The 14645-nt window shown below is 43.9% G+C and overlaps 1 protein-coding gene across 1 annotated transcript in view; it reads right to left on the bottom strand.

Annotated features, from left to right (window-relative positions):
• The window catches only part of LOC122800226 (dynein axonemal heavy chain 17-like), a 17083451-nt gene that overhangs the window by 3717284 nt on the left and 13351522 nt on the right, over window positions 1-14645 (bottom strand). The window lies entirely within an intron of this gene.

Here is a 14645-nt window from a genome sequence, read left to right as displayed (position 1 = left end):
CTGTGTACATGAGGCAATTGCTGCATTACCCCAAGATGCCCAGATTCATCAGGTAGACAGGAGAAATCACTGGGAGATGACCCTTAGACATGCCTGGATAAGTGCTTATTTATTAAGTACTAAAACTGCTTTCCACTAGGAAGGCAGGAAACGAGCTTAAAATATTTTTTTTCTTCTGTTTCCCAGATGCTCTCTTTGTAGACAGTAGGAGTGCCTGATATCAGAATATGATCTCACTGCACTCAGTTGAGTGAGCAAATGAGATGGGCCCAGAAGGAGTATCCAAACACAAATTTACAAGAGGGGCGGGCAGTTTCAAGGCCACTAAGATTAACACCAAAACAAAAACAGGGAGGGTGGGTGGGACTAACTGAAGAGGAGAGTCAAAACTTCCAGTTCAGTTAATATTCCTGCAGCACAGTTAAATCAATTTAAATACTCCCTTCTCCTGCTGTATTTATAGGGTGCTGACATCATCAGTCTTTCCAAAGAGGAATGTACATCTTTTAGTGTGTTATCCCAGTCTTCAAAAAGGCCATTCCTTCCACAGAGAATTGCATACACACACAGCGTTTACAGGATTCAAACCCCTACCTAACTATGTTATGATACTTGAGAGAAACGCATTAGCACAGCGCGCTATTCGCATTAATGGATGATTTCCCTTCTCCTGCTGTATTTATAGGGTGCTGACATCATCAGTCTTTCCAAAGAGGAATGTACATCTTTTAGTGTGTTATCCCAGTCTTCAAAAAGGCCATTCCTTTCACAGAGAATTGCATACATACACACCCCAGTCTTTCCAAAGAGGAATGTACATCTTTTAGTGTGTTATCCCAGTCTTCAAAAAGGCCATTCCTTCCACAGAGAATTGCATACACACACACAGCGTTTGCAGGATCCAAACCCCTACCTAACTATGTTATGATACTTGAGAGAGACGCATTAGCACAGCGCGCTATTCGCATTACTGGATGATTTCCCTTCTCCTGCTGTATTTATAGGGTGCTGACATCATCAGTCTTTCCAAAGAAGAATGTACATCTTTAACTATCCCTCAGTATGGGGGATAACAATATCTGTGCATTAACAGACGCCTAGTTCAGGGTCACATATGCACACTGGCACTGCCAGGTTATGTTCTATACCATGCTTCGTGACCACAGGACTTGTAACACACAACACAAGTAGGGGGTGTATCCATATACATCACAGATACACACACCTCTGGGTTGGTACCACTGCACTAAGCATGACAGGCCATACATATACAACTACCACTGTGCAAAACTGCCTTTTGGTTTGGTGTGTAGTTGAGACCACCCCCCATACCCAGTAACCACACTTAGCTTTCCTGGGAACAGTGTAGGATATGCAGGTCTTCACACACACCATTATAGTGGTTGACTTCAGGTACACAAATATTGACTGGGGATACTACTCAGGCCCTCAACAACATCACCCTACAGCCACTACAATTTGTGAATCCATGTGTTATGGCACAACCAGTCACCACAGCCACAAGGGGAAATACATATTGGACCTGATCATCACCAACATGGGGACTCTATGTTCCACACCAGAGGTAGAACCGTCGTTGTTAAGATCAGACCATAAACAACTTTCCCTGGACATCCATATCCCGTCCCCACACCCAGCCAAGGAAATCACTGTAAAGAATTTCTCAAAAGCAGACTTTGCACTTGTGAAGACGAGGGTGGAATACTTCAAAGGCCCCGTGCTGGAGGATAATACAGCCCAATCTGCAGACTCCTTTACAAACGCATTGTATGAGCACCTGCAGGTTTGCATTAATCATGCTATCCCAAATAAAACCATGACTCCTCCAAAACAGGAGACCTGTCAGGTTGACCCCAGCCATATATAAGATGTACAACAGAAGGAGGAAGCTACTACATAACAGAGCAATATCCCACAGACCCACATAGATCATAACCTCTCCTTTGCTAATCACATTGACAGAGTCAATGCAGAGACCTTTATATAGCCCTCCTTATCACATGGGTGTTTGCATGTAGATCATGGGAGGTCATTGTGGCCCTCTGCTAGTCACTCATCAGGCCCATGTTTGACTACAATGCCCCTTTTGGGGTGTACCTTACCCAACACCTGCGGCAACTACAGTGAACACAACAGTACCTCCCCAAGAGGATCATGGGCTACACACAGATGTCCTATGCAGCTCAACTAAAGGATCTCCAGCTCTACTCAGTTGCTTAACGCCTACTCAGAGGTGATCTATGCCTGACATACGCAGCATTTCAAACCCAGAAGTAATGGACATGCTCCACCTCATAACATCCAAGACCCTTAGAGCTGCACACTCCAGGTTCTTAAACCTCAGCACAAAAATAAATAGGACATGCTGCAGGGACAGATTCATTACCTAGAGGCTCCACTCACTCTGGAATTGAATCCCAATTAAAGTTAGACATAGCCCCTCGCCAACCCTCTTCCAGTGAAATATAGCCACATGGATAGGAAATTGCTAATTTACCCCTGGGATCTCCACTGTGTCCCTGCTTGACAGAGGCACATCAAACTAGCCTTAAAGGGTGCCTTCTGTGACCTACTTTACAGAGGCACAGTAGGCTACTCTATTGGGGAGGTGGACGCCAAATACACTCTGCCTAGGCTTATGAATTCCCTAGGGCAGACAGCCTAGTATTGACCTCTGCACCTATGTTTATGTTCGGGATGTACAATATTTGTTGCTGCTACTGTTTGCAGGTCTTTATTGCCATAGCTTTCCCAGTTTCTATGAACAACTTGTGTATCTGCATAACATGTTTGATCATGACAAGGTTCCAGTATATTAATATATGTGTCTGTTGTCATTTAACTGTGTGCACAGGGAAGATTGCTGGATCGTGGGAGGTTCCTGGCTTAACACATACAACTGCCAGATATGTGTGACTGACTGCTATACTCAGACATAGCCTAAGTGTGTGAGCATGCCCAGTTCAGGCTTTCCATGCTTTGTTGCCTGACATATCCCTCATTTATCCAAGTGTGTGAGCATGCCCAGTGTGACCTGTCCATATGTTGTGATCTGGAGTCCACTACATTTCTGGTTGTGTGTCAACATGACCAATATTGACATTTATACTGTGTGTGTTGGAAGTCATGTTGTGTTCTTACTGCCAGACTCCTTTGTGTCATAACTCAACAGGGATTATGCTGTGCCTGCAGGGTTTCCATGTGATAGTTTGCAAAGACTTGGCAACATTCTCTCATACTGGCTGAACAATGCAATACTGTCATGGTGTATTGGTTCAGTACTTTCACTATGGTGCACAGTATCATGGGTTTGAGTCCCATCACTGCTTTAAATGTTCATACTGACCAGACTGGTTAAGGGCCAGTTGGGCAACTATGAGCATGTTGCATTTTGTTCAGCTATGGCCTACTTAAACCAGGCTTGTCCAACATTGCTGTGTATTCACCAACTTGGGTGGACATTGCCAAACATTACTCCACATTGACCACAGTTGTACTAGTTGGTGTGTGTGATTCTGTTCATAGGTTCATACTAGGCTATCTTCCCTAGGGCATTTATAATCCTAGCCAGAGTGTGTTTGGCTTTCAACACACATTTTAAGTGGAGTTTGCCATGACATTTTTCAAGGTTAGTATACTGTGCCTCTGTCTAACAGTGACATAGAAGTGATACCCAGGGTAAACCTACAATCTCCCATCCACTCATCAAGATTCCACTTGAAGAGAGTCAATGAGGGACTCTGGCTAACCTGGAGTGTGGGTTTACTCAGGAGTGGGGGGAGCCTCTCGGTTATGAATCTGTCACTCCAGCATGTCCTATTTATTTCAGTCCTGAGGTTCAGGTCTCTTGAGTGTGTAGCTTGATGGGATTCTGATTTTCCGAGGTGCAGCATGTCCATTGATTCCAGGTTGGATATGGCTTTATACATCAGACACATATTGCCTCTGGGCAGGCGGTATGCCACTGAGTGGAGCTGCAGTTTCTTTAACTGGGCAGCGAATGGCATGTGTTTGAGCCCTTTGATCCTCTTGGTGAGGTACTTTTGTGGTCTTTCCAGCTGCTGCAGGTGTTTGATAAGGTACATCCCACAAGGGGCATTGTACTCAATTATGGGCCTGATGAGGGATGAGTTAAGAGGCACAATGACCTCCCCTGATGTAGATGTGAATACCTTCATGATTAGGTGGGCTATATGAAATGTTTTTCTAAACACTTTGGCCACGTGGTTATCGAATGAGAGATTGCTATCAGCTTGGGTCTCCAGGTCCCTTATCACTTCTTCCATACTTAATGGGTTACCACCTATGTGGTAATTTGTGGGCACTTAGTTTTTGACAAAGGGAAGGACTATACACTGTTTTGCATTTAGCTTGAGGACATGGCTCTGGCACCAGTTGTCTGTTTCTATGAGGCCCTTTTGTAGGATGCTTGGGTCAGCTGGAGGGTCGATAATGGCACCCAGTTTGCAATCATCTGCAAACTTGTTCACTAACAGTCCTTCTGTGTTGGCCTGTACCTCTGAGAAATATATACCAAACAAGGGAGGTCCCAGGACTGAGCCTTGTGGGATGCCACTTGTAGCTGGTTTGGGGTCTGACATGGCTCCAGCATTTCTGACCATGTGGGTTCTGTCCTTGAGCCAGTTTGCAACCCATCTAGTGACATAGGGGTTTATATTGAAGCTGGTGATCTTATCTATGATGACCAAGTGGGGTACTGTATGGAAGGCTTTTGCAAGGTCCAGGTAGGCTGTGTGGACCACCTTCCCCTCGTCAATGGCCTTGGTGACTGTTTCAAATGACTCAACCAGGTTTAAGAGGCAGGATCTGCCCTTAACAAAGCCAAACTGGGTAGGATCCAGTGTCTGTAGGTCCCCAATATGTTTATTTCTGAGGTCCATGATGATCCTTTCCATAGCTTTGCAGACCAAGCTAGTCAGGCTTCTGGGGTGATAGTTTGCAGTATCCATTGAGGCAACACCTTTGTGGAGAGGGACCACTGTTGCTGTACACTGCTCTTTGGGTACATATCCTGTGGTAAGGCTGAGATTGAACAGTGGTTTTATGTTTGTGTTCAATTCTTCTTGGGGTTCATGTTGGACACAGCCCAGGACACCGTCTGGTCCCATTGATGCTGTGTGTTTTGCTTTGGAGAGGCTGGCTGTCACCTGAGCATCTGCAATGTCAGGGGGCCAGCACTCTGCTGGGATAGATATTTGCCCTTTTGGTGGGGAGGGGGTGGGGAGTTTGCACTGAACCTGTCAGCTCAGATTTTGGCAACGTCTGTGGGTTTGGTGTATTGTTTGTCATTTTGGACTACTTCTGAGCATATCTGGGGATTCCCACACAGGTTCCTACCATAGGTAAAGAATGCCTTGTGATTATCCTTGGTGTCCTGTACAATTTTTATCTCAAAGATGACCTTAGACGATCTTATGTGTGGCCGTAGTTTTTCAATGATACTGATTAGAGATGCCTTCCCTTTTTGGGATTTTGATCTATCATATATTTGCTTCCTCCTTGTATTGTATGGTTTGTTTATGGCTGGGATCCACCGGACAGGATGCCTGGCTTTGGAGGATTGGGTCTTGGTTTTATTTGGGATTGCATGATCCATGCATTCCTGAAGGTGTTCATAGAATGCGTTTATAAAGGGTTATGAGGTCTGGACCATATTTTCCACAGGCACAGGGGCTGTGAAGGATTCCACCTCAGTTTTGTGGAGTGTGACATTTGCTTTAGTGAATAATTTTCACTGTGTTTTTCTGGCCATGGGCTGGGATCGGGATGTGAATATCCAGTGAGATTACTCTCTGGTCTGATCTTACCAGTGAGGGATACACTTCTGGTCTTGGGCATAGAGTCCCCATGTCGGTGATGATCAGGTCCAGTATGTTTTCCCCTGTTGTGGGAGAAAATGTAGTGGACTCCAGATCACAACATATGTTTTCTCCTGTTGTGGGAGTGGTAGCAAGTTGTTCCATAGCATTTTGGTTTATAAATTCTGGGAACCTTTGGGCTAGGGTGTTGGGGCTAGGGTAATGCTCCCAGTCTATGTTTGGGTAGTTGAAGTCGCCCAATATAATGGTGTTTGGAGAGACCTTCATATTTTCATGTGTTCTCCAGTCAGCCAAGTGTGGTTCCTGGGTGGTCTGTAGCAGGCTATGAACTGGAAGGCGATTTTAGCCACTGTTAGTTGCACATGGATAGTCTCTGATGCTTCATGCTGTGCCACCAACCTGGGGGTGTGGGTATCTGAAAAATATTGATACTCACCCTCCTTTTGTAGTTTTTTCCATGTTTTGCAGCTGTAAAGCATGGTGGGAGGTGTAACCTGTTAATGTTAGGGTGCTCTTGGGAGCTTTGAACCAGGTTTTTGTTACTGCACAGATATCAACATTCTCCATGCTGAGGAGAGTTTGGAGTGCGTGCATCTTGCAGTTTAGACTTCTGGCATTGAGTAGCATTACTTATAGTTTCCTATCCCTTGTGATACCTATGGAGGTGGGTTTGTGTTTTGAGCCTTACCTAAAAAAGGCACTATGGGGGTGACAAAAACCTTTGGGAATATCCAAAAGGCCACAGGTGATAGGTGAAATCCATCCCTAGTGAAGCATCATGTCTTGTCAAGCATGTCATCCCAGGCTGACAGGCATTGTATCCCCTTTCACTGACACCAATACTTAAGCCAGTTGTTGTAATTGATCATCTTGTCTTCATATTGTGGCCTCATGTTTGGTGAGAGTAGGATGATACTCAAGATCATCAAGTTTGCATATACTACATGGTGGTAAATGCTGTTTAGCACTACCTTACATTGCTTAAAACATGGCAATCATGCCTCAGGTGGTGCTGCAGGACTGCCTATGTCAGATGCACATACTGCACTCCCTATTCATGTTTGGAAACAGGTAGTGTCATGTTAGGCATCCCTTTTACTATATGTGCGAGTCAGAGAGAGGTATCATTTCCAGGGTTCCTACTGAGCCAGTGCATGTGCTATGTGTTGCCTCTTTGCCAAGGCCAAGGCATACTGGGTACGCCTCCTTTTGCCTACTGGGGCAGGCTCAGGTTGTTCCTCCTCCGAGTCACGCTCTGCCTGTGATGGCCTTGGCACTGGTGGGGGGCTGTTTGGCCCAGGTCTATGCTGGTCCTGCTGCAGCTGTTTTCGCAGAATCATATTATGTATCATAGCACATACCATGACAATTTGGGTACATGTAGTTGGTGAGTATTGCAAGACTCCACCAGATGTGTCCAGGCACCAGAACAGTGACTTGAGCAACCCAAACACACGCTCAATTACATTTCGTGTTTGTGCGTGTGCCTCATTATGGCGTTCCTGTTCAGGTGTGTGTGCATTTCTGATGGGTGTCATCAGCCACGGCTCCAGTGCATAGCCATCCCCCACTAAGTGACCATGTGGGATGCCCCCACTGGCAAATGTGTGGTACAGCTGCATCAGATGCCAGATATGGGAATCATGGTAGCTTCCAGGGCAGCCAGCACACACATTCATTATTATGCCCTGGGCATCACACACGACCTGGCAGTTGATGGAGGGGAAGCCCTTGCGGTTAATGTAGGCCCTACCCCACTCACCGGCTGGTGCTTTGATGCGTATATGCGTGCAGTCTATTGCACCCACTACCTCAGGGTATTCTGCTATTTGCTGGAAGAGATGCATATTGCTGGCAAACACCTCATGGGAATTGGGGAAATAAACATGATCACTGACATGTGCTGACATGGCATCCAGGAACTGGTGTAGTACCCTAGATGCTGATGCCTGTGATATCCCCAACATATCACCAGTTGGTCTCTGAAAGGTACCTGTTGCTAGTATTCTTAGGCCAACACATACCTTGGTTTCCACTGGGATGGGTTCCCCTCTGTTGGTTCTGTGTGTGAGGTGTGGCCTGCACAGCTCAACAATTTGCTGCAGGAGGTCTCTGTCCACTCTATAGCGCTCCACTATCTCCAGCTCATGTAACCCCTGGTAGGTGACCCTGGGCCTGTACACTCTTCTCAGTCTCCTCACTGTGGGTTGTCCGGCAGCATTTGCATTGTCACCACCATCAGCATGTTGCATATGTCGCCTTATAACAGCAATGGCAGCCCCTAGCATTTTTTGTCTGAGTGTAGCTTTTTCAGTTTTCACTTCTAGTAGCTTACTCCAGTGTTGCAGTGTCTCTTGAGAGAAACAAACTGCACTGTTGTTTGCAGAGTTTTAAGTGCTGGGCTGGACTAGTGTTCTGCTTGTATAATTGCCTGATTCTGATTGTTTGCACCTGCTAGCTCTACTAGTATTTCCTGGTAGCTTTCTACTATTTGTTGTGCTTCCTTTTTCCTTTCTGTTTCCTCAGGGGGAGCAACGCGCATACAAGTGGAAACACACTCACAGCAGCTCAGACGCACGCACACATGCTTAGACGGACTAAAACTTGCTTATTCGGGTTAAAACACAGGCACACCAGCGCAAACACGCTTACAGTTCTTCCAACAGCCTTATGCATGCTTACTCCAGCTTATACGCGCGCACTCACACTTCCACGCGCGGACTTTGTCTTACTCGGGTTTACAGGCGCGCACATGCGCGCATACCTGCTCAGCAAGAAACTTTTGTGTTATCCACAGTATACACCTTCCATTTCTTGGCTTTCCCTGGCCTACCTGTTGACACACCTCTTTTCATGATTTCTAAATAACAGCTAATACATGCCACTGTGCTCCAATGAGCTTCACTACATTCATACATACCCCCCTTGTGATGTCACCTTTTCTCCTACTCTGTTCCTACCCATATCCTACTCCTACACTCCACTGACTGTGCTCATTTGCTATGTAGAAGTGCGATTCACTATCCTAACACTCATTTACATAGGATTGCCTACTAATGCTTGGCTACATGTCTTAGACTGGGCTTCTCCCCTTAGCAACCCCTACTCGGTGGCCATGTTGTCTTCAGCCTGCTATTCCCTTACATTGTCATTTAACAATTTTCATAAATTCCACGTTTGTGGCTTTTATTGTCTTATTTTATGATTTTTATAGCGCACCCAGTTTGCGCGGCGCTGCGCTACGCTTAAACATCGGAAATCGCCTGAAAAAAAATTCTTTTTATTTTAATTTTGCATCTGGGAAACTTTCCAGTGGCTATATATTTGGCCATTGGCATGCTTCCTCAACCATATGCAACCTTTATTTGGAGATGACAAGGTTCCATTGTGCTATTTGCAGAATGGTACTCAGTTGTCAACTGAGTACATTTCTGCAGCTAACACGTCTCCTACTCGGACAGGTTTGTGCTTCCTGGATCGCAAATTTACCTAATTTGCATGCCTTTCGGCTGCAAGTGAGGTAATTTGCATATCCCAGACCTGTTCATGTAGGAGATGTTTTAGGAGCTCTCTTACACGCCCCTACAGGCTGTTCCTGGATCGCTCATCAGACATGATGGCTGCATGGAGTCTTACTCTACTTGTAGACTCTGTGCAAGCCATCGTGAATCCAGCCCACTATTTCTTTACATTTAAGACAACGAGCCTGTAGTTTACATATTTACAAATGACAGAATTATCTGCAAAATTCTATCGGGCAAGGCTGGCAGCCTTCATCTATCTTTACCCACTCTTCACAATGTCTACCCAGAAGAATAAAATGGATGGGGGATGGATAGGAAGAGAGTTGAGGAAGAATGAAAATAGACAACACAAATGCCTAGTTATGCTGAGTACATATCTTATAAATCTGATGTTGTCTTTTTCATTCTTCCTTACTTTTGGAACAGAGTCCCCAGCTACGTTCACCTTGCGTGGCCCTCATGGAAGGATAATCCGGAGTACTGACAAACCAAAGGAGGCTCTATTTCTAGATATGATGTCCGCTTTGCAATGTGAAACAAAGGTATGAGCCTTGGACCATGTAGCTGCTGCACAAATGTCATCAATAGATGTTCTTGACCAAAAAAGCCAATGATGCAGTCACTGAGCTGAGGGGGTTTGGAAATGTCATACCTTTCTGAGAGTAAATCCATGAGATGCAGTCTGTAATCCATTTAGCTATAGTTACTTTATAAACTGACTGGCCTAGACATTTTGGAGAGAAAGATACAAAAAAGCTGGTCCAACATTCTAAATTGCTTAGTCCTGCAGAGTTAAAAATGTAATTGCCTGTGTACGTCTAGGAGGTAATCTTACTGTGGAAGATTAATGTGAGTGAATTGCCTGAACCTGATTCCCTATAGAAGTAATGCAATGGATAGGCAAGGATGCTATTTGTGTAGATGTGTCTAAAATGTCCCAGTGAATTCCAGGGTCTGAACTGATGCAAGTTTTGATTTGGAGAGATTTATCATAATGCCCAATGAGTCAGAAATGTGGAGCAAATAGTCCCTGGTATGTTGAAGTTGATGCTTGGATGGGGTGGTTAGAAAATAGTCATCTAGATAAGGAAATACCTGGAATCCCTTCAGTTTCAAAGGATCTGCAACTACTGTCATGCATTTGGTAAACACCCTGAGGGCTGTGGTGAGTCCAAAGGGCAGTGCTCTGAATTGGTAATAACTGGCTCCCAACTGAAAGTAGAGATATCTTATGGATCATCTGTTTATTTTTATATGATAGTACTCGTCCTGAAGATCTACAGAGCACATCAAATCTTCCTTGTGTAGAAAAGGCAGGATGGACTGGAACATGATCATTTGGAATTTTGCTTTCTTTACATACTGATTCACTCTGCTTAGATCCATAATGGGTTTGAGGTCCCCTGTTTTCTTTCACACTAAAGAGAAGCATGAATAAGTTCTGAATCCTATTTGGTCTGGTGGGACCTTCTGGATGACTCTTTTCTTCTAGCAGCTTTTGAATTTCTTGTGCTGTGGCCTTCCTCTGACTGGGTGGAGTGTTAGGGAGTTTCTTTCTTTGATGATGAGGAAGAAGGGAAAATGTATGAAATAGCCTCCAGATATTATTCTTAGCACCCATGAATATTTTGTGATGCTTGTTCAGGCATCTAGGTGTAAAGAGAATCAACCCCTGACTGCCTCCAGAGTAGGGCAGTTGGGCATCACTTCAGGACCACTGATAGGGCCTATCTAAAAAATAATCTCTAAAGCCCTGGTTTTGCAGTCCTCCTCTCCCTCTAGGGTGATGTCTGCTATTAAAATTTCCCCCTCTTTCTCTAGAGGAATTTTCCCACAAGAATCCTGGAATGGTCCCTGAGATGTGATGAACCACATTTTCTTACTACCTCTGTTTCCTAGAAAGGGTCCACTGAGGCATAGAAAATTTGATCCCTATGATAGACAGGGTCTTTCCATCTCTTTTGCTGCAGGTAAGTGTCTCCTTTACTGATAGCCCAAACAGGGAAGTGACATTAAATGGGGCATTAATAAAAGATGTATTAAAAGGCTCTTCAAAAAGTTACACAGTTGCATCCAGTCATGTTTCCTTATGGTGATGCCTGAATTGACTGCTCATGAGTTACGTTCAGATGTCTGTGAGATTAACCTCACTGAAGCATTTGATACAGATAGAACAGTGGCCAGTTTAGACAATGTTCTCTTCAGATCTTCGACAGACATGGACTGTGAGAGTACATTTGAAAGTACTTTAGTCAAATCTCTCTGAAATCCAGTAAAATACACTAGATATTTAAGTGACATCAGTGCGAAGGTACCTGAGTTAAACACTTGCTTTCCAAATCTGTCCAATGCTCTAGACTCTCTAGTGGGTGGATGGACAGTAGAGCTCTGATCAGCTAGCTCTTTCTTAGTGTCTGCCACCACCAGCAGTGCATCAACTGGGACACCTTTGCTCCAGTGGGGAATGTCTGCAGGTGGTGCCAAAAATTTGTCAGGGTGCTTGGAAATGGGCTTGACAGTACCCAGCTCTTTCCATGCCCGGTGGGAAACCAGATCAATTAGCCGAGAAGGGTGACCCAAGATGTAGATGGGCCAGAACCAAAAGCCTCCAAGAACACCAATTCTTCAAGAGAAGGATTTTAGGATGACCAACCACCTTTCTGCTTCAGGATGTCTAGAATATCTCCTAACGAGATGCCATCTGGTAGTGATCTGGAGGATCCGTCTCCTTCATCAAAATCAGTGGCTTCCATGACAGACTCCATGGGGGGGTCTATGTGTCTCCTTTTACACATTCTCTTCCAGAGAACCTCTTCTGTGGGATATTCTGGAGAGATGTCAGAACAGAGGGGAAGCTCCTCTACTGGAATTGTCTGCAGGCTTGTTGGAACTGGCTGTCCCTGTGGAAAAGGCTTGATTAACTCAGAGCTCAGAACTGCTGGAAGTAAAGGGGTAGAATCCAAAATAAGAGAGAATGGCTCTCTCTGTAGAGAAAAAACCCTTTATACCACCTCAAAGACTTAGGGCACAGCAGAAATCCCAACCTGCATCCTCAGAGCCAAAGTGTTAGAAAAATATGTATTAATGTGTATGTTTAGTGCTTATTAAGAAATAAGAAAGATATAATGCATTTTATTCTATTAATGTTATGACAAGAAAAATGAATTCATATGAAACTGCAAGAAGCTTTTGGAAACTGCAGTGTGCCTTTTGAAAGTTGGCCTCTGACCCCAGCAGCTGTTAGCTCAGCAAGAATTAATGTTTATGCTTCTCACAAGTGATTATCTGCTGGGTCAGGAAATTAAATGTGTGAAATAATGAGAATCTTCTGCTCTTTTCCGCTTGAGCAATCGACCTTGTATATGTTACTAGATAACGCACCGGTTGCAAGGAGGAAGTGATAACATGTAACAAGAAAAATATATTGAGAACTGTATCTACTATTATGTTCGAATTAATTTAGAACCTTGAGTGGAAACTTTTGTAAAAGAGTATTGTAACTAACCAGGTGGCTAGCAAGGCCACGTTGTTTACCAGAAAACTTTTTAAGCAAAATATAGTATCAGCATTTTAGATGAATAGAATATTGTAGGCTAAAGTGATGTAAAACCCCTTGTGACTGACTACGTCAGCCTGGTGGGTTAATACTAGTAAGAAATACTATAAATGTTGTGTTCTTCCTGTTTCATTCAGACAAACTTCTGTACTTGTACATTTTTTGCCTCCTGGTGTACACTAGTAAAGAACCTAAACCTGAACCTCCTGTGTATTGATCTTTTTATTACAGTATTTTTTCATTTAACAGATTGGTCCTTTGCGTACCGGAATCCCTCAGAAGCTGCGGATCAGAGCATAGCAGTGGTCGAAGTCTGCATGCAGGAGAAGATACCGAAATGGTTCTTCTTGAGTGAAAAGACCTCCGACTGAATTGTCGTTTAAAGAGGCTGGCCACTTTCTGATCTGTGGCTGAAGAGCGGATCTCCACTTCGAACCGTGACTGCTCAATACCGGAGGCTCAGGTAGGGAGACTTTTTGCCTTTTTTCTGTTTTAGATCAGGGACTAGGTTACAGTAAACAAATATGAATCTGATGGGAAATTAGACAAATCTTCGCTTGTTAAACTTCTTAAACAGCTTAAAAGTGATACAAAAGGTCAGGCAAAGAAACAACGGCAATTAGGCATTCCTCAGGCACACAGGTGGATTGAGGAAGCAAACCGTAGGGAACAAAAGAGTAATAATTCAAAGGCATTGTTTTTAGACAAAGAAGATAATAATATAGTAGTAGCAACGGCTCCGAAACCAAAATTGTTTGTTAGAGATCCCATTGAAACTAGGTCCCGAACACGTAAAACACATGGGGACATAGAATCGTATCAAATGGAGAGAAATTTACAAGCTGAGAGTGGGGAAGAATTATGTCCACTTATAGAGGTACCAAATCCTCAGGCAGGACAGGTTGGACAGGACCCAACGCTCTTGGTATATAGGCCATGGACACCGGAGGATATCCGGAAGGCTACTGAGGGAATTCCCCATCCAAAAGTTCATTTTACAAAATTCTTAGAAGATTTACAAGGCATGAGGTTAAGTTACCACTTAAATGGGGAAGAAGTAGAAAAAGTAGTTAGACAAATTGTAGGTCCAGATTGGCACATGATTTGTGGCACCTGGAATCCTCGTAATGCAGAATTTAAGCCACTCCCACATAGTGACGCAGAACTTGACAATAGAGTAAAAGGCCTTACAGACTGAATCTCTGAGAAATGGAAACCTAGAGCAGACTGGACTTGTATTAATCAATGCATACAGCAAGAAAATGAAACAGTAGATGGGTACTATGCCAGATTATTAGAGTGCTTTAACAATCATAGTGGCATGACAGTTCCTGAAAATCAAACGAATGATTCCCCGTATGAACAACAACTGAAAAATGCATTTTTAAAAGGTTGCATTGCACCTATTAGTAGCTTCATTACGAAGCATATGATAGATCATCAAACAAGTAGGTTACAAGCCTTACTTGAATATGCTAGACATGCTGAAAGACATTTTAATAGCAAAAAGAAAAAGAAAGCGCATGTCTTCACTGCTGAAGACGGAGCTGAAGTTTATGTATTACAGTCTGGTAAAAAGGGTAAGAAAAATGCATAGGGAAATAAACAGTCTGACAAACGGTCAGAGGACTTTGAAGAAAGGAAAAAGAGAGGTGAATGCTTTAAGTGCGGGAAGAAAGGACATCTAGCTAGGGATTGCATACA

Source organism: Protopterus annectens, chromosome 4.part0 (assembly GCF_019279795.1).
Source record: "Protopterus annectens isolate FY-2018-M chromosome 4.part0, PAN1.0, whole genome shotgun sequence".
Lineage (NCBI taxonomy): Eukaryota > Metazoa > Chordata > Ceratodontiformes > Protopteridae > Protopterus > Protopterus annectens.
Note: the sequence above shows the minus strand (reverse complement) of the source record. Positions and strands in the feature narration are given on the sequence as shown.